Source organism: Cervus canadensis, chromosome 30 (genome assembly GCF_019320065.1).
Source record: "Cervus canadensis isolate Bull #8, Minnesota chromosome 30, ASM1932006v1, whole genome shotgun sequence".
Lineage (NCBI taxonomy): Eukaryota > Metazoa > Chordata > Mammalia > Artiodactyla > Cervidae > Cervus > Cervus canadensis.
Genome location: NC_057415.1, coordinates 31,583,773 through 31,601,813, shown reverse-complemented (window position 1 = coordinate 31,601,813; position 18,041 = coordinate 31,583,773). Strand labels below are relative to the sequence as shown.

The following is an 18,041-nucleotide window of genomic DNA, read 5'->3' as shown; positions in this document are numbered from 1 at the left end:
CCTGGGTTCGATCCCTGGGTTGGGGAGATCCCCTGGAGGAGCACATGGCAACCCACTCCAGTATTCTTGCCTGGAGAATCCCCATGGACAGAGGAGCCTAGTGGACTACAGTCCAAAGGGTCACAAAGAGTCGGGCATGACCGAGTGACTAAGCACAGCACAGCACAGATTTGACATAAGATGAGAAGAGTTTGGCTCTTGGGTCTTCCCAGGATGCTCTGGAATAGCTCCCACATCCCTGGGTCCCTCGGATTGGCCCCATACCCTCTGATGCAGAGAGAGAACAGCCAGCCAGTTCTTGGTTTCAGGACTAGCTCTCTGGGTCTCCCAGGTCAGGGCCCACAACAAGCTCCCTCTTTATGCCATTTCTCATTCCTACTTCCTTAAAGGGAGGCAGAAAGTGAGGAAAATACTGACCTTACAGCGTGAGGCATTAAAAAGTAGCAGTTTCAGCAACAAGCCAAACATTTAGTAGCTAAGGGAAGGACGATGCAACCAGAGGCTGTTATGGATCGCGGGCAACTGGGGCTGAAATCTGGCCATTTTATTCTATAGATGTGATTTACACATCTCACTGGCTTTGAATTCAATGAGCCCCAATTCATGAGGGCAAGCTGAGAGATAGGCAATCTTTTAATGCCATGTAGACCTCGTGTAGCTCCTGACAAATCAAGCCCTGGCAGCCACGGGGTGGTTTTTCTTTCACTTCCTGTGGGAAAACTTCTGGGAAAAATCTAGGTCAGTGATAGCCTACTGCCTGATTTACAGCAACAACCAATTTCTAACTTGGCTTTATCTGATCTGTCCTGGACAATGTTTTCAGCTGCTCCGGGCAGTCCTGTTAAATTGTGCCGACCTGCAATCATTTTTAGAAATCACTCAACCATCAAAGATTTGATTTGGTCTGCTTAATCTGCGCTGACCTCACTTCATTTTGCAAGGTTAGGGCTTCTGTATCCCCACCTACTGCAGAAGCCTTCCAGCTGCGTCTACATCACGCTTTTCAAAGCACTTCCATATCTCTTATCTGCTGCTACTGAGAGACCAGGTAATGCTAACTCCTTATCGAGGATGAGAAGACTCAAACATGGGAGGATCTCATGACAAGACCATGACACTGCTGGATTAGAATCAAGACTCATGCCAGGAACAGTCATCCCATTTCATGATACTTAACACATACATACCTGCCCTAGGCAAGAATAAGCTCAGTGAGGCCAAGAAAACGACCCATGGTTTCCCTTTACCCTGTCTTACCATGCATGCTAAGTCGCTTGAGTCATGTCCGACTCGTTGAGGTCCTAGCAGTAGGACCACCAGGCTTCTCTGTCTATGGGATTCTCCAGGCAAGAATACTGGGGTGGATTGCCATGTTCCTCCAAGGTGTCTTCCCAACCCAGAGATCGAACCCTCGTCTCCTGCATTGGCACACGGGTTCTTTGTCACTAGCAACACCTGGGAAGCCCCTTACCTGGCCCTGACTTCTGTTAAATATGGACAATGGGGCCACAGATGAAGTAAACACGCATTTTGCCATGGATGATATAAATGGTGTGCTGGTACAGAAACCTCCCATCTGCTCTGAGGGAAGAGAACAGCTGTTCCTCGTCAACCCCTCCTCGCTTCCTCCACCCCTGCTTTTCCCAGGTTCTGCAGCTAGATCATCGGTGCCCCCATCCTCAGGCTCAGTCCTACCCAGTGTCTCGGCCAGCGCAGACCACGGTGGGAAGGATGTTCAAAGCTAAGAATCACCCCCCCCACACCCCCACCACCAGGTTCCTCCCTTCCTTCTGAGCTACCTCTGTGGTCTCGTTATTCCACCAACAACCCTCACCTCCAAATCCAGGCTTGGTTACTCAGGAGGAATGGCTGGGATTCCCCGCTGCCCCTCCTTGGCGGTTCTATTACACTGCCTTCCACCCTGCTCCCTTTTCAGATGGGCGTTCCCATCGCCCGCCGTCCTCAGCTCTCAGCAGCTCCTCAGATCCTGGCTCCAGGTAGTCAGCTGCCTGGAGTCAGATCCCTGTGAGTAGTCTCTGCGCCTCTGACCAGACCCATCATTGATCCCTAGCTCTGTTACGGGGCCAAGACGGCCGCTCGTTGGCCAGTGGGGCACCAGCTGCATGTTCACATGTAGCCTGGGGGCTGGGCCAGTGACCCCTATGTCACACATGGCTTCCGCTTAGAGCTCCCAGAAAGCTTTATATCTAGTTTCTTCCAGATATACCGCCACTTGCTTTAAGAAAACACAATATACTCCAAGGTGGCTGTGTCAGTTTATATTCCCACCAACAGTGGAGGAGGGTTCCCTTTTCTCCATACCCTCTCCAGCATTTATTGTTTGTAGAATTTTTTGATGATGGTCATTTGGACTGGTGCGAGGTGATATCTCATTGTAGTTCTGATCTGCATTTCTCTAATAACTAGTGATGCTGAGCATCTCTGTAAAGCAACTATACCCTGATTTAAAAAAAAAACCAGTAACACACACATACACACAAAAGAAAACACAATGTAAACAGAAATACCAGCAGATAATTATTCCTAATCATATAGGATGTTTCACATATGAAAACTCACTTTTCATAATGTGGCTAACTTTCCATCATGCATTGGAAATATGATTTAATTTATAAAAGACAATCCAATTCATAAAATACAATACTACTCTTTTTATGTTGTTTTGATCCTATCACCCTTTCACTGCCCTTTCCCCACCTCATGCCCTCACTTCCCTCTTTGGGAAACTTTTAGATTCCACCATCAATAACTATGACCACAGTCTTTCAAAAACCCAACTCAGATGAAATCCAATACTTTGCCTGTCTGTATCTGCACATATTCAGCTGAAAATGCTGGAGGAAAACATAGGACCATGTTGTCTGGTTTTGCTTTTGATTCATGAATTTAAATTGTAGGGAGGCCTCAGGGGTATCCAGAAATCTGTGTTTCCCTAGTTTAATTACCCTTGAACTGTCTCAGAGGATGATATTACACCTTCTATCTCCTCAAACTTCCAATGCCTCTTCCCCCTTCCTCACTGACGGTGGCTGACCTTGCTTCCCATTTCACTGAGAAACCAGAAGCAGTCAGAAAGCCTCCTCCACACCCTCCCTCATGGGCTCCAGCCTCCTCGCTGGTCCCACAGGCTCTGCCATCACCCTCAGAAGACTCCTCCATCTGTGCCCTCGATGACATCCTCACTCCCCAACTCGAGGGTGTCCTTCCAGCAATTGTCTCTTTTCCTGCCTCAGCAACTTTTCCCAGTCTCCAGATCATTCTCAACAGCACTCAGACATGCTCTAACATGTCTAAAAGCAGTTGAGCCCAAATTCCTCTTCATCTACCTCTCCCTTTCTCTTTTGCCCTTTACGGCAAAACTTCTTGAAAGTACCCATCAATCACCCACTTACTCATTTTGTCCACCTCCCAACTCCCTTCCCCGTTGGTAACTAATCTGATCTTTATATCTAGTCTCAGCACCACAGCTAAAGTGATCCTTAAAAAAAAAAAAAAAAAAAATAGGTCAGATGATGCTCAAATCCTCCAATGGATCCTCATTTCACCTAAAGTGAAAGCCATCCTGGACTTCCCTAGTGATCCAGTGGTTAAGAATCTACCTGCCAATGCAGGAGACAGGGGTTCGATCCCTGGTCTGGGAAGATCCCACATGCCCTGGAGCAACTAAGCCTGTGTACCACAACTGCTGAAGCCCACGGACCTAGAGCCCATGCTCTGCAACACGAGAAGCCCCTGCAATGAGAAGCCCAGGCAGCACAACGAAGCCTAGTCCCCGGCTCGCTCCAACTAGAGAAAGCCCACATGTAGCAACAAAGACCCAGCGCAGCCAGAAATAAAATAAAATGAAGAATTCTGTTACGTAAAAAAAAAAACCCATGCTGCCTGAGTTACATAAGCTTAGACTCACTAGTTTATCGATCACACTTCCTTTATAGCTTTAAGCTCACAGAAAATGAGTTTAATGAATGAAACTTTCCATTTTAGCAAGTCCATTTTGCAAATAAATCAAAGGGTCAATGGTTTTCACGTTTCTCCTTGTTTTACAACTGAGTTATGTCAGAGTCCACACCATCCTTCCCATGAGGAACATGCGTCTTTTGTTGGCACAAAAGGGGAAATTCACAGCCTCTGGAAAAATAATAGTGTCGTGTTAATAGGCAGTGAGGAAAAAGACATGTGTAACTTTGGATGGGGCTGCTTTATAAGCCCGGCAATGGCTTGGAAGCCTAAGACAGGGCTTTCCTACGGCACTGGAGCCTGGAGAGTGAATCCACCGTGTCTGGCAATCACTCTACCAGCTACATTTCAGGTAACTAACAAGCAACGTGGGAACAAGGCTCTACCACACAGCCAATACCCTAGGTGCTTGGGGAAGTACTTTAGCAAATATACCCTAATTTTTAAAACATGGAGATGTATATCGATAGTAGAGGTCCACTTCACCGGATCCATAAAGTACCTCTTCTACCTACATACCAAGTTATCTGTCCAGTCTCTGCATCATGGGGGAGATTGCTCATTATCCCATAGAGGAGTTAATTTCAAACAGGGCCAGCTTTAAACGCTGAGGAATTTTTCTTTATCTTGTATTGACAGCTGCCATAGAGGAGTTAATTTCAAACAGGGCCAGCTTTAAACGCTGAGGAATTTTTCTTTATCTTGTATTGACAGCTGCCTCCCTGAAACTGATATCCACTGGTTTTGATGCAACTTTCACGACTGCTTGGTTGTACATCTGTGTTTCCAGCACCAAGTCAGGAGGTCATAAATGGAGCACAGCCCTTTAAATCCTGCCACTTGCCAGGCAGCAATCAAACTGGAATTTGGAAAAAAGAAATCCACGGTCCTTTGACATGGTAATTGGAATTCTGACCACTTCATTCTAAGACACCTGCCTATTTTCACCAGAGAGGCTGGAAAGGTTATCAACTTGCCTTCCCAGACTTTTTTGAGTGAGGGTGATCATGTGATTGAAGTCTCCCCAAACCATAGCTTCCTTCTCTTTGGGAAGGCTCAGGCCTGGTACATGGCAGCCTTCCCTAAGGATAGCAGAGCATCAGGATCTCCTCCTGAGCTGCTGTGGACTGTGGGCCGCGGGGGTCAGTGAAGGATCTCAAGATGTCTGGATGGAAACTTGCTCTAAAAGCCATTGACTGGGTAGCTTCTGGGGAGGCCATCCACTGAAGCCAGAAGGCCTTTGCTAATTCCCTGAAATCCTGGAACGAGTCCCTCAACTCTAGGTTGGTTACTCTGCCTGAGAAGCTACCTGCCATCAACTGGGTTTCCTCCATGGTCAGCGTGGCAAAGCCTGGCTTGGTGGGTGACTCTGAGAAGAAGTTTAATGCCCTGAAAGTTCCTATGCTGGAGGATAAATTATACTGCCAAGGCGGATCCTGAAGAAAAAGAAGATAGGAAAAATTGTGCTGAGTTTTTGTCTCTCTCAAAGACCAGGATTTAGGAATATGTGAAAGAGCTGGAGAAGATGAGGAACATAATTCCACCTGATCAGATAACCATTGAGGACTTGAATGAAGTCTTCCCAGAAACCAAATTAGACAGGAGGAAGTATCTGTACTGGCCTCATAAGCCATTTGAGAATTTATAAACTTGGGTATGGGAGAAAGTTCTGGTCCTCAGATTATAAACTCTAGACATTAAAAATAATTACATAGTGCAAAAAAAGAAAAGCTCCTTCTGCCTTCAATGAGCAGTCTCCCTACCCCAAGAGCATCCTCAGTTGTCCCAATTTTTTCTTTGAAGCTAAAAAAACTTAAGCTATTGTTTCTCAGGCTTTCTGATACAGCCAAATGTACTCCTTACTAATGATTATGTAACCAACTAAAATTCTATTTATGAAAATCTCATAACAGCATAAGAAAACGTTCATGTAAATGTTAAATGAGGAAAAACTTGAAGTAAAATACATATGGAGTCTGATCACACCTACATAAAATCGATGCCAAGAAAATCCCCCAAATTTCTTTGGTGTTGAAATCAAGGGCATTGTTTTTCCTTTTAGAATGTTAAAATATTTATTTAGTGTCAGGCCCCAAGCCAGGCACTTTTAAATGATTTCATTCTTTTCACTTTTTTGCACATTGCACATTTTGTTTAGAATGAAAAGATGTTACTAAATATAAGAATTCCTTTGTCCTGGAAAACTCAAAGGAAAAAAGATCAACCAGTTATGATTTGGGAAAAGATCCACAGAAGTAAACTTTGCCAGTCCACTCGGCGATACCATCATTAGATTTGTCAACTAACCAGGAAAATGTGTGCTGGAGGTATTGGAAGACTGGCAGGAAATTGACAAATTAACCTCAACTACAAAAAAGTCATACTAACTGCTTGATTTCATTAGTATTGCATAAATAATAATGGTTGTTGAAAATGAGGAGAAAACAACCAAGTTTTATGATTTTAGCCCTAGAATGACAGGCTGCTCTGGGGCTTCTTAATATTATTCTGAAGGAATAAGCTATTGAAATGCCGATCCATTCAAATCTGACTGAGATTACAGCTTGGAGTTAATTAACTGAGTTCCTATTGTGTGTAAACTGAATTTTAAAATATAATCAAAATATGTAGATGATACTATTTCTGACCCGCTGTGATGCCATGCTGACCATCTTATTTCCTTGATGCCATGCTCCATTTCATGAAAGAAATTGCAGGAGGTTGTAATGCATTTTCTCCAATGATGAGGTGACATGGACATAACACCAACTGGCCAGGTGAAGATTTTTCTGCTTAGCTCAGGGGCAAACCAGGAAACTTGATTGCATCCTTAAGCCCCCCGGGGGAACCATCCAAGCAGTTTTGGCAGCAGCAATGCCACAACTCAGCCATCTAATTCAGCTGTCGGAGCTGGGCTGGGAGTTGGCCTTTTCTGGAGCCACCTAGAAAAAAGTGTGGCTTCGAAGGTGGCCAGACAGTTATATTATATGACAGTCTTTGATTTTCTCTGGACTCTATGAGTCTGGTCTGGGACACAGCCATAGGGCTCCCAAGCTCTAAGGAGTGTATGTTTGGCGAGTGTCTTCATTTAGACATGCATTAATCTCATCTACTTTTTAATTCTCAAGGTGCACATACCAATCAAACGCAGACACTATTTCCAAGCCGCTGTCTCCATCTCCTCTCTGCACTGTGTCTGTTACGGGAGGAAGCAGGAAGGTGAGGGGTGGGGGATTAAAGCCTCTGTGCCTTCTCCTCCTGTTGATACTAAATTGCTTTTGTCCCTTCTGCATCCTTCCCATGCAGCTGATACACACACCTGCATCACGCTGTTGGGCTGATGAGGACTGGATGGGCTGTGTCTGTCATAAAGCTTGGTGAAAGCTTCCAGGTCTCTGATCTCTGCTTGGCAACTCACCAGCATCTCAGGAGATGAAATAATAAATTCGTCTCCAAGGTAACCCTCTTTCTGGCTTGGATCCAAATAATCTGAAGGGTCCCCCAAGCTTGCATAACGTACACACCCAGAAAATAAGGCTCAACAGGATGAAATCAGCAGGGAGAGAGCACTGTCTGCCAGGACCAATCAGTCTGGGCAGCAGCATTTTGATTCCACCTCTGTCCGACCTCTCGCCTCAGTTCTGACAACCAGATTTCAGATGTATCTCATCACGCCCTTAGCTATTTCATTCCTAGGGCCTGGAATCCCGGCCCTAAAGCCCAGGCCTATGTCTGAAATCCTGCACACCGACTGACGACAGGCTCTAGAGGCTGCTGACCTGAGCTGGATTTGTCTTTTCTTTTTTGAAAAGGTAAAGCAAAAAGGTTCTAATTTTATTGAATGTACTCTGCATTGATGATCCCCTATGTGCTACCTTTCATCCATTTCAACTGTTCAACTCCACTGCAGTTCAACTATCTGGGATCTTGAAGAAATCATGGCAGCCTCCGTGTTTCTAAGCAATGCATCTCTATTCCTCCTCTATGTTCTGGTTTTTTGATCTTGACCAAGAACTTTGTTCTGAGCTGCTGTGTCACACAGGGAGCTCAACGCGGTGTTCAGTGATGACCCAGAGGAGTGGGAGGGAGGTGGGGGGAGGAGGGGGATGGGGGGTGAAGAGGGAAGCTCCAGGGAGAGGACATATGTAGGCTTATAGCTGATTCATATTGTTGCAAGCAGAAACTAACACAATATTGCAAAGGAGTTAAAAAAAAAAAAAGAAATTCCTTCTGGACGGATTGCTATCTCATTCTATGGCTGGGTACTAGGTTCCCCCTTTGCCACCATCCTGGGAATCCTCTTCCCCTTTCTCTTGTCTGAGCTTGCTTTTAAGGACTTCCTCTGGAGAAGGGAATGGCAACCCACTCCAGGATTCTTGCCTGGAGAATTCCATGGACAGAGGAGCCTGGCGGGCTACACAGTCCATGGGGTCGCAAAGAGTTGGACACAACTGAGCAACTTCCACTTTACTTTCAGATTTTCTCTCCATTGGGACCTCAAGCTCCCATGAGTGCTCAACTCTGAGGACAACAGGTTTGCCAGCTGAGGTGACGTTTCTCAGAACAACTAAAGAGCAGCAAGTTTCCCCAGAGCTGGTCCCACCATCTTGCTGTCTCAGGCTGCCTACCACATCCGCCCATCCCACCTCACCTCCCTGCTGCAATTAATCAGACTGGGCTATTTAAAAGGTTTACTGCTATAAATGGCCTAAGTTCTTAAGGCTCATTCACCATCTCCCAGGCACCACTGCAGACACCCACACATAAGCCAATTGTCTAATCAAGGCTTGGGGTCCTCAAATGTCATTCTTCCCTCCAAGGCAGTCAGAAACCCCTATGAAAGAATACAGAGTCTCCACTGACTGTAAAAGGAAACTGTAGTGAATGCTCTATTGCTTCCAAGTGTTTAGAAAATAAAAGGCTATAAATAGAGCTGCAGAAATCAACAATAACAGATTCTCCAGACTTAAAGTCTCCATTTTGAACTAAAGCAAAGATAAAATTAAGATGACAGATGGGCTTTATCTCAAGTACTAAGCTGCTAGGTTGGTCGCAGTAACTCTACTGAGAGTACTGTGTTGAGAAGGATTCTGAGGCCAAATCTGAGCTGAACTGGCAATAATCCCATGATCAATTAGTGATACACAGGACCAAGTTAGTCAGTCACTCAGTCGTGTCTGATTCTTTGCAACCCCATGGATTGAAGCCCACCATGCTCCTCTGTCCAGGCAAGAATACTGGAGTGGGTAGCCATTCCTTTCTCTAGGGGATCTTCCCGACCCTGGGATCGAACCCACAAGACCAAAGAGAGGCAGTTATTTGCCAGACCTGGAGTGATCCTTTGTATGGGCTTTGGAGCCAGATCTGAGGTCAAATTCAAACTCAGTCACCTTTGCCTAGAATAATATTTAACCTCCTTGAGTTAACATTTCCATGCCTATTAACAGCACTATACCTTTAACAGAGTATCAAAGTTCCCTTTAAATGTTTGCAAAGCAAAATATGTTGTATTAATACATATTAAATGCCCAATAAACAGAAGCACTTATGATATTAATTCTTTAGCTCCAAAGTCAGTTCTCAAAAGTAAATGCCCTAAAATAGGCTCCTCTGACTCAAAGGTTTGTTTACGTTGATTCCCATCTTGTTTTCAAATCAATAAACCACATGCTGGCGTGTAGGAGGCACTGGGTAACAGTTGATGATAAATACAGCATTTCTGCTCAGCATCCTCTCCACCAATAGCACCTCTGCACTGGCAGGCAAGGAGGACTCTGAGTGGCTCTAGACTGAATTCTCAGCTTTTCCTAAAAATAAGCTCACAGACTGAGTCACCCCTTTATTCCCAGGCTCCTCTGAAAGTTGAACAGGATGTCACAGTGTCCAGAAATAGCCTCCAACTCTAAATTGGCTTCCATTGACAATCAGGCTTTCAGCTGAAGTTGGTTCAGATGCTTCTTCTGGGTTTCCGTCTATAGAGAATGACATGAGCGATAATAAGAACTAAAGGTGACCCCTGCACAAAACAGACAGGCCACTTCAGAAGGCTTCAGCAACTTACCAGCTCCAACAGCAATGGGACACTGGGCAAGCAGGCAAGCACCTTGCCTCCATTCTGCCATCAGAGCAATCTCTGATAAACCCTGGGTCTTCATGGCCCCACCAACCACGGGGCCAGGTGCTGGCCCCTGAACCTGGCGTACCTGGCCTTCTGTGACCCAGCACCCACTGCCCTTGTGGCCTCACTTCCTGGCACACTCCAGCCACACCCACCTCCTCATCATTTCCTCCTGCTGCTCTGCTCCATCACGAGCCTTGAGCCTTTGTCCACGCTGCCCGTTTGGCCTAGAACTTGGAACAAAGACTGTTCTCATCTTGGCCACCCTCACCAGGACTAGGCTACTTTTTGGTCTTTTAGGGAGGATAGGAGGGGCCGGATGGAGCCCTGGGGCAGAGCAAGGGAATGAGCGAACCTATGGGACACAGGCCACATGGACCACACCATGGGGACCCAGAGGAGAGGTGGAGGGCCATGGCGTAGGTGTGCTGGAGGCAGAGAGACGTGCAGGACACAGCCCTGGATGAGCCTGGACAAGTTACAGAGCCGAGTTGATGTTTTCTCTGAAATGAAACGTAGAAAATGCCACCTGTCCCGTTCTTTGAGGCACAAAAAGATCAGGAAAGTGAGGGAATTCTGCAAACGCTAAAAGACCTATGAATCCACCAGGAATGTTTCAGTCATTCTTGGTGATGAGGAAGGGGACAATCCAGGGCCTTGAATGAAACAGCCCTGACAGTTCTTGAGCTGATATTCTGAGTTCTCGGATGTGGTCTGAAGCTCTACCCTCTGTTCTTAACTGGCTTTTGCGGAGGGAATATTTAAGCTTTCTTCATCACATCTTAGTGTGAAATGCTGTTCTTGGCCTTGACTAGAGGCTTCGATCATAAACGGCTTCCACTGGAGACAGAGGGTTAGGGGACCCTGGGGGTCCTGGGTGCTAGGAGGAAGTCAGGAGTGTGACAAAATGCAGAGGCTTGAGTCACTCATGGTGAATGGCATCCCACTACTCTTGAGTCCCTGGGCCACTTCCCTTGGGACATGGTTTCTACTGCCACAGCCAGAAGCAGACTAGGATGTGAATGGCCATCACTGTGAAATGCAAGTTCCACCTGATAATAAGCAGAGACCCTAGTGTGGGTTGAATTACATCCCTCCACTACAGATACAGTGAAGCCCTCAGCCCTAGCACCTCAGACTGTGACCTTATTTATAAATAGGGTCTTTACAGAGGTGTCGGGCTTCCCAGGTGGTGCTAGTGGTAAAGAACCCACCTGCCAACGCAGGAGACATAAGAGACACACGTTTGATCCCTGGAACCCAGGAGGAGTTGGGCTTGGCAACCCACTCCAGGACTCTTGCCTGGAGAGTTCCATGGACAGTGGAGCCTGGCAGGCTATAGTCCTTGGGGTCGCAGAGTCAGACATGACCGAAGCAACTTAGCACACACACACACGTACAGAGGTCATGAAAATTGTGTCATTATGGCAGGGCCTAATCTGGCATGATTGGTATCCCTATGAAAAGGGGAAATGTGGACATTCGCACATGTAGAAGAGCTTGTGAAGGGATAAGACAGGGACAAAACAAGGAGAAAGGTCTGGAGCTGACCCTGCCTTCACAGCCCTCAGATGAAACCTAGCCTGCAGATACTTGATCTTGCATTCCAGCCTCTGAAACTGGGAGACCAGACACTTCTGTCATTTAAACCAACCCAGTCTGTGGCACTTGGTTATGACAGCCCTAAGAAACTAACAGGGACTGTTTATAACAATCCAGGGGAAAAAAGAACTTCAGAAGCCACAGTAGTCCAAATTGTTAGAATGTCCACGGGTTCACTGGGTAAAAAACACAGGCACTGACCCCACACAGGACATTCTGGAACCTGCTGACCTTAAAGTCAGAGGAAACGAACGAGCAGTGGCTCAGTTTTATTGATGTATTTTGAAATTCCCTTGTGGCCATCCTGAATACCCAGGCTCCTGGTTCATGGGCCGACTCCTGCCGTGATGGTCCACAGCAAGGTGTGCCATGGGGATGGGGATGCCTGGTTCCCAGCTGCTTGGGGTATCTGCATGCAGTGGGATCACTGTTGGTCAAGGATGCTGCTCACTATTGCTTTCAAGGTCACAGTGGGTGTCCAGCCCTCTCTTTTCTCAAGGGGAGATCAGCAGACCTCCAGGAATTGGATGAACCAGACCGAAAGCTGCTCTCTGTGGGGAAGGCAGGCATTAAGAGGGGACTGAGCTCAAATATTATTGTGGATCGAAAAAACATCGCCTGCCATTCCAGTAAACAAGGCTGCTATCCACCATCAAGCCATCAGCAACTGCAGATACCCCAAATGTGCACCCTGAGAGGAATTCAAGAAGGAGAATAAAAAGGATACTGGCCCTAGATAGTTAAGATGCATATCAAAAGAAATTTCAATGAGCCAGACTCTTGCATCTTCTCATACATAGAAAAGCACTAAAATCATTAACTTGAGATGTCTGGATTTTTTTGTGTATGTGTGAATAGCCATCTTTTGTTGTGGCACTACATGCTTGTTTCATCAGCAAAAGCTCCTGTGTACCCTGCCTCTTCCCTCACCTCTTTGGAACAGTCCCCCAGGGCTGTCTGACAAGCTGCCATTCCCGGCTACAGTGCTCAGTGAGGTCACTGAAGAAAACATAATTCTCAGTTTTTAAGTTGTGCAATTTTGGTGAGGGCAACACAGCCCAAGCATCCTGTCGTGGCCCCAGATAAAACAGGGGGAAGCTGGTAAAGCGACCGTTTCATCTGAACAAGCACTTTCTGAGTATCTAGGATGTGACGGCTTCTCTCTCTTAAACTTGGGAACCCCAAGTGAGGGCTGGATGCTTCCTTGCCTTTTGAACTTAGATAGAAGACAAGAGACACAACCCAGCTGGGAGAGCTTAGATGGGATGTTGTGCAGAAGGAGGAACCTGGAGAAACTTGCTAGGGAAGAGTCTCAAGCAGGTGGCTGAGGTAGCATCAGGTGAGGGAACAGTGTGTGTGTGTGCTCAAGTGTGTCCAACTCTGTGACTCCATGGACGGCAGTCCTCTGTCCATGAAATTTTCCAGGCAAGAATACTGGAGTGGGTTGCCTTTTTTCTACTCCAGGGCAGAGAGGGAGCGTTAAAGCAGACACTTGGCGAAGAAAAAATTCATGGGGAATTCTCTGACTGTCCAGCAGTTAAGACTCCACACTTCCACCACCGGGGGCAAGGGTTCAATCTCTGATTTGAGAACTAGTTAATAAAATCGTGCATGCCATGTGGTGCCACCAAAATAAATAAATAAATAAATAAAATAAAAATAAACAGTCATACCTTATTTAAAAAATAAAAAGAATTCAAGGAGTCCAGGGATGAGCCAGAACTCACAGCAGCCACTTAAAGGCTATTAGAGCTGAAATATTGCATCTCCTTCAGTTACAAACAGAAGGACAAGCCTCAGAAATATTTTTAGTACCTATGACTTTGTCATAAGTAGCAATCAGAGGTATTGTCATATCACATTATAGTTGTGGGAGATGAATATCACTTATGTTCACCAATAATTAGAAATCAGAGTATGTATTTTTCAGTTCAGTTCAGTTGCTCAGTCATGTCCAACTCTTTGAGACCCCATGGACTGCAGCACGCCAGGCCTCCCTGTCCATCACCAACTCCTGGAGTTTACCCAAACTCATGTCCATTGAGTAGGTGATGCCATCTAACCATCTCATCCTCTGTCATCCCCTTCTCCTCCTGCCTTCAATCTTTCCCAGCATCAGGGTCTTTTCAAATGAGTCAGTTCTTATCAGGTGGCAAAAGTATTGGAGTTTCAGCTTCAACATCAGTCTTTCCAATGAATATTCAGGACTGATTTCCTTTAGGATGGACTGGTTGGATCTCCTTGCAGTCCAGGGGACTCTCAAGAGTCTTCTCCAACACCACAATTCAAAAGCATCAATTCTTCGGTGCTCAGCTTTCTTTATAGTCCAGTTCTCACATCCATACATGACAGGGGATGACAAAGGATGAGATGGTTGGATGGCATCACCGACTCAATGGACATGAGTTTGAGTAAACTCTGGGAGTTGGTGATGGACAGGGAGGCCTGGCATGCTGCAGCCCACGGGGTCTCAAAGAGTTGGACACGACTGAGCAACTGAACTGAACTGAAAGTGGCTTTGGCGCTATGTAAAATGTATCTTGAAGGCAGCAATGTACTGTAATGACACTGACATTGTCCTTGTCCTCCAGGAGCTTACAATCAAATGAAAGGAAAGAGATGGGAATTACCCTCTTTCCCCTCCTCCTTATGCTTCCCGCTGCTTATTCCCATCAAGCCAATTACAGCACCTCTGCCAGTCCATACGGCAGCTCTGCGGGATCTAGAAATGATACCTCTTCCTCAAGACACCTTTCTGGCACCTGCTAGAAAACTGCCCTAACAAACACGAAGCCATAGCGAGCATGTGTGAATGGTGCCCCTGGGAGCAGTGACCACCCCAGAAGAGGGTCTGACTGATACATCTCTGCAGAGACACCAGATAAGAAGGCCTCTTATGCACAAAGGGTAGGCAAGGATGTCCTTATCCCCTGGACATAAGTACATCCAAGATGACTCTCGTCTATAATGTTGTTCTTTCCCCAAGCCCACCTGCAGCCTCAGGCATCTTCCCAAGACAGCCAGAGTTGACATGGGATGAAAACCATTTGCCCTCTCAGGCTCAGGGCTTTACCCTTTGTGAGAAGCTTGTATTTTCATGGGTGATTCTGGAAACTATAAAAGCCTCCAAGGCATCAAGGAATGAATCCTGCAGGGTAAGAGGGAAGATTTAAAGCAATGAATCTCTAATGCTGAAAGTATGGGAACTACATTTGGTCAGATAACCCTTACATTATACTACATTGGTGGTTCTCAAAGGGCTTATTTTGTCCTCCAGGGAACATTTAGCCATGTCTGGGGATACTTCTGATTGTCATGCTGGGGCATGGGCAATGCTACTGGAATTTACTGGCTAGAGAGCAGGGAGACCGCTAAACATCATACAATGTACAGGACAGCCCCTGGTCCTACAGTAAAGAATTATCTGGACCAAGCTGTCTATAGTGCCACAGTCAAGGAAACCTTACACTATCCCCATGCTCAGCTTCCTATTCTCCCAGCAGCTGCTCAGAAGTTATCCAGAAAGAGAATTTCAGGGTCTGGCATATGTCTGACCAGAAAAGCAAAAGCTACCCGCTGGTCGAAGAAGGACCCACAAGTGTCCACACCACGGCCTGCTCCGCCCCCCATCCCCCCAAAGCTCACACGGCTGGTCCAAGTATGGCAGTGATCCCTTTCTAAATCTGATTTCACAATTGTGGCTCTGCTCTCTCCAAACCTTGGGCAATTTGAAAATATTTACTAAGTCACCAAAGTCCCTTTGGAAATTTCCAGGCAGACAAGACTCAAAATTGCAGCTGGCCCTTTTGGACAAAAAAGGGAAGGGGGGCAGAAAGGAAACAGTCGACGGTTCAGGGAGGTCAAAGTGGAGTCTGCTGCCACAGGCCAAAGGCAGCTTTGACCCCCACTGGTCACTTTATCTGCAAATGAAGGCATTTGCCCTATGGCTTCCATAAGGTAACTGACCCTCAGCCAAGGGCTAATGAACGACAGGGCAGTGGGTCAGAAGCCACTTTCCACTGGCTTCCTGCTCTGACTCAGGGAATGTGGTGAGCATGTTCTCTGCCTCCCATTCTGACACTGCACCCTTATAATCCCCCGGGGAGCACAGCACGAGGCTCCTGGCAATTTCTGGCCAGAAATAAAAATGACATGAAGAATCACCAGGGCTTTTCCGCTACCCTCTTAACTCCTGTCAATGGAAAAAAAATGGCTTTAAATGTAATCATTTATTTTTAGATGGGCCAAACTGATACCTCTAAGAGATCAGATTTCCTGGTTTTTGAAAGAAAACACATAGTTGGCTAGAGAGTGAGGATATAACAAGGAAACTCTAGACAAGCAAAACTCATCACGTGAGCATTTCACTAACTATAAGCCTCTCATCATAGTAGCCCAGAAGAGTGTGAAAAGGGTATCTATGTTCTACTGCTTTTCATTCTCATTCACTCTGCCTTCTTTGTTTAAAAAAATTTTATTGAAATTGATTTATTTGAAATTTTATTGAAATTGATTTATTTGAAATTTATTTGAAATTATTTATATGAAATTGATTTTATTGAAATTGATTTACAATGCTGTTAGTTTCAAGTCTGGTGCATAGCGAGATCTATCTATCTATCTATATATATCTAAAATGTTTAACTTCAGTATATATTCTTTTTCCTTATAGGTTATCACAAGATATGGAATATAGTTCCTTATACTATACAGTAGGCCTTTGTTGTTTATCTATTTTATATATTACAGTGTTTATATGTTAAACTGAAGGAAATGGCAACCCACTCCAGTATTCTTGCCTGGAGAATCCCATGGAGAGAGGAGCCTGGTGGGCTACAATCCACGGGGTCGCAAAAAGTCGGGCATGACTGAGCGACTTCACTTTCACTTCTAAATCTAATTTATCCTTCCCTTCAACCCCACTCTCTCCTTTAGTAACTGTGTTTGTTTTCTATGTCTGTGAGTCTATTTTGCTTTTGTAAATAAGTTCATTTGTGTCATATTTTTTAGATTCCACACATAAGTGATATTTGTCTTGCTGAATTTACTTCAATTTTTTAAAATATAATAATCTCTAGTTCCATCCTATTGTTACAAATGGCATTATTTTATTCTTTTTTGTGCTATTCTGTGCTAAGTTGCTTCAGTCACGTCCAACTTGTGGAGACCCCGTGGACTGTAGCCCGCCAGGCTCCTCTGTCCATGGGATTCTCCAGGCAAGAATACTGGAGTGGGTTGTCATGCCCTCCTCCAGGGGATCTTCCCAACCCAGGGATCGAACCTGCGTCTCTTATGTCTCCTGCACAGGCAGGTGGGTTCCTTACCACTGGTGCCACCTGGGAAGCCCATGTCTTGGCCACTGTAAATAGTGCTGCTATGAACACTGAGGTGTGTATATCTTTTCTTCCAGATATATTTCTAGGAGCTTTACTGATCTGAACTGTCAGCAACCAGATAATAGTCACATCTTTAGCCAAAAGATTCCTAGAACCTTTATAGACATAACTCTCTGACATAAGTCACAACAACATCTTTTTTAATCCATCTCCCAGAATAATGGAAATAAAAACAGAAGCAAACAAATGGGACCTACTTAAACTCAAAAGCTTTTGCACAGCAAAGGAAACAATAAACAAAACAAAAAGACAATCCACAGGTTGGGAGAAAATATTTGCAACTGATGTGACAGATAAGGGATTAATCTCCAAAATTTACAAACGTCTTATGACACTTACCAGCATCAAAACAAACAACCCAATCAACAAATGGGCAGAAGACCTAAATAGACATTTCTCCAAAGAGGACATACAGATGGCCAAGAGGCACACGAAAAGATGTTCAACATCTTTCATTAGTTATTAGAGAAATGTAAATCAAAACTACAATGATCCATCACCTCACACCAGTCAAAATGTCTATCATCAAAAAATCCACAAACAACAAATGCTGGAGAGGGTGTGGGGAGAAGGGACTCCTCCTACCATGTTGGTAGGAATGTAAATTGGTACAGCCACTATGAAGAACAGTATGGAGGTTCCTTAAAAGGCTAAAAATAGAGCCACGATATGACCCTGCAATCCCACTCCTGGGCACATATCTGGAGAAAAATGATCCAAAAGGATACATGCATCCCTATGTGCATTGCAGCACTGTTTACAATAGCCAAGACATGGAAGCAACCTAAATGCCCATTAACAGAGGAGTGGCTACAGATGATGTGGTGCATACATACAGTGGAATATTACTCAGCCATTAGAAAGAATGAAATGATGCCATGTACCACAGCATGGATGGACCTAGACGGTGTCGTATTGAGTGAAGTAAGTCAGGCAGAGAAGGAGAA

At 45.4% G+C, this 18,041-nt stretch overlaps 1 protein-coding gene and 1 pseudogene across 5 annotated transcripts in view; one reads left to right on the top strand and one right to left on the bottom strand.

Moving 5' to 3' along the window:
* PALM2AKAP2 (PALM2 and AKAP2 fusion) overlaps positions 1-18,041 on the bottom strand; it is a 492,701-nt gene that overhangs the window by 324,687 nt on the left and 149,973 nt on the right. The gene's annotated exons all lie outside the window — the stretch shown is intronic.
* On the top strand, positions 5,140-5,626 carry LOC122431717 (annotated as a pseudogene).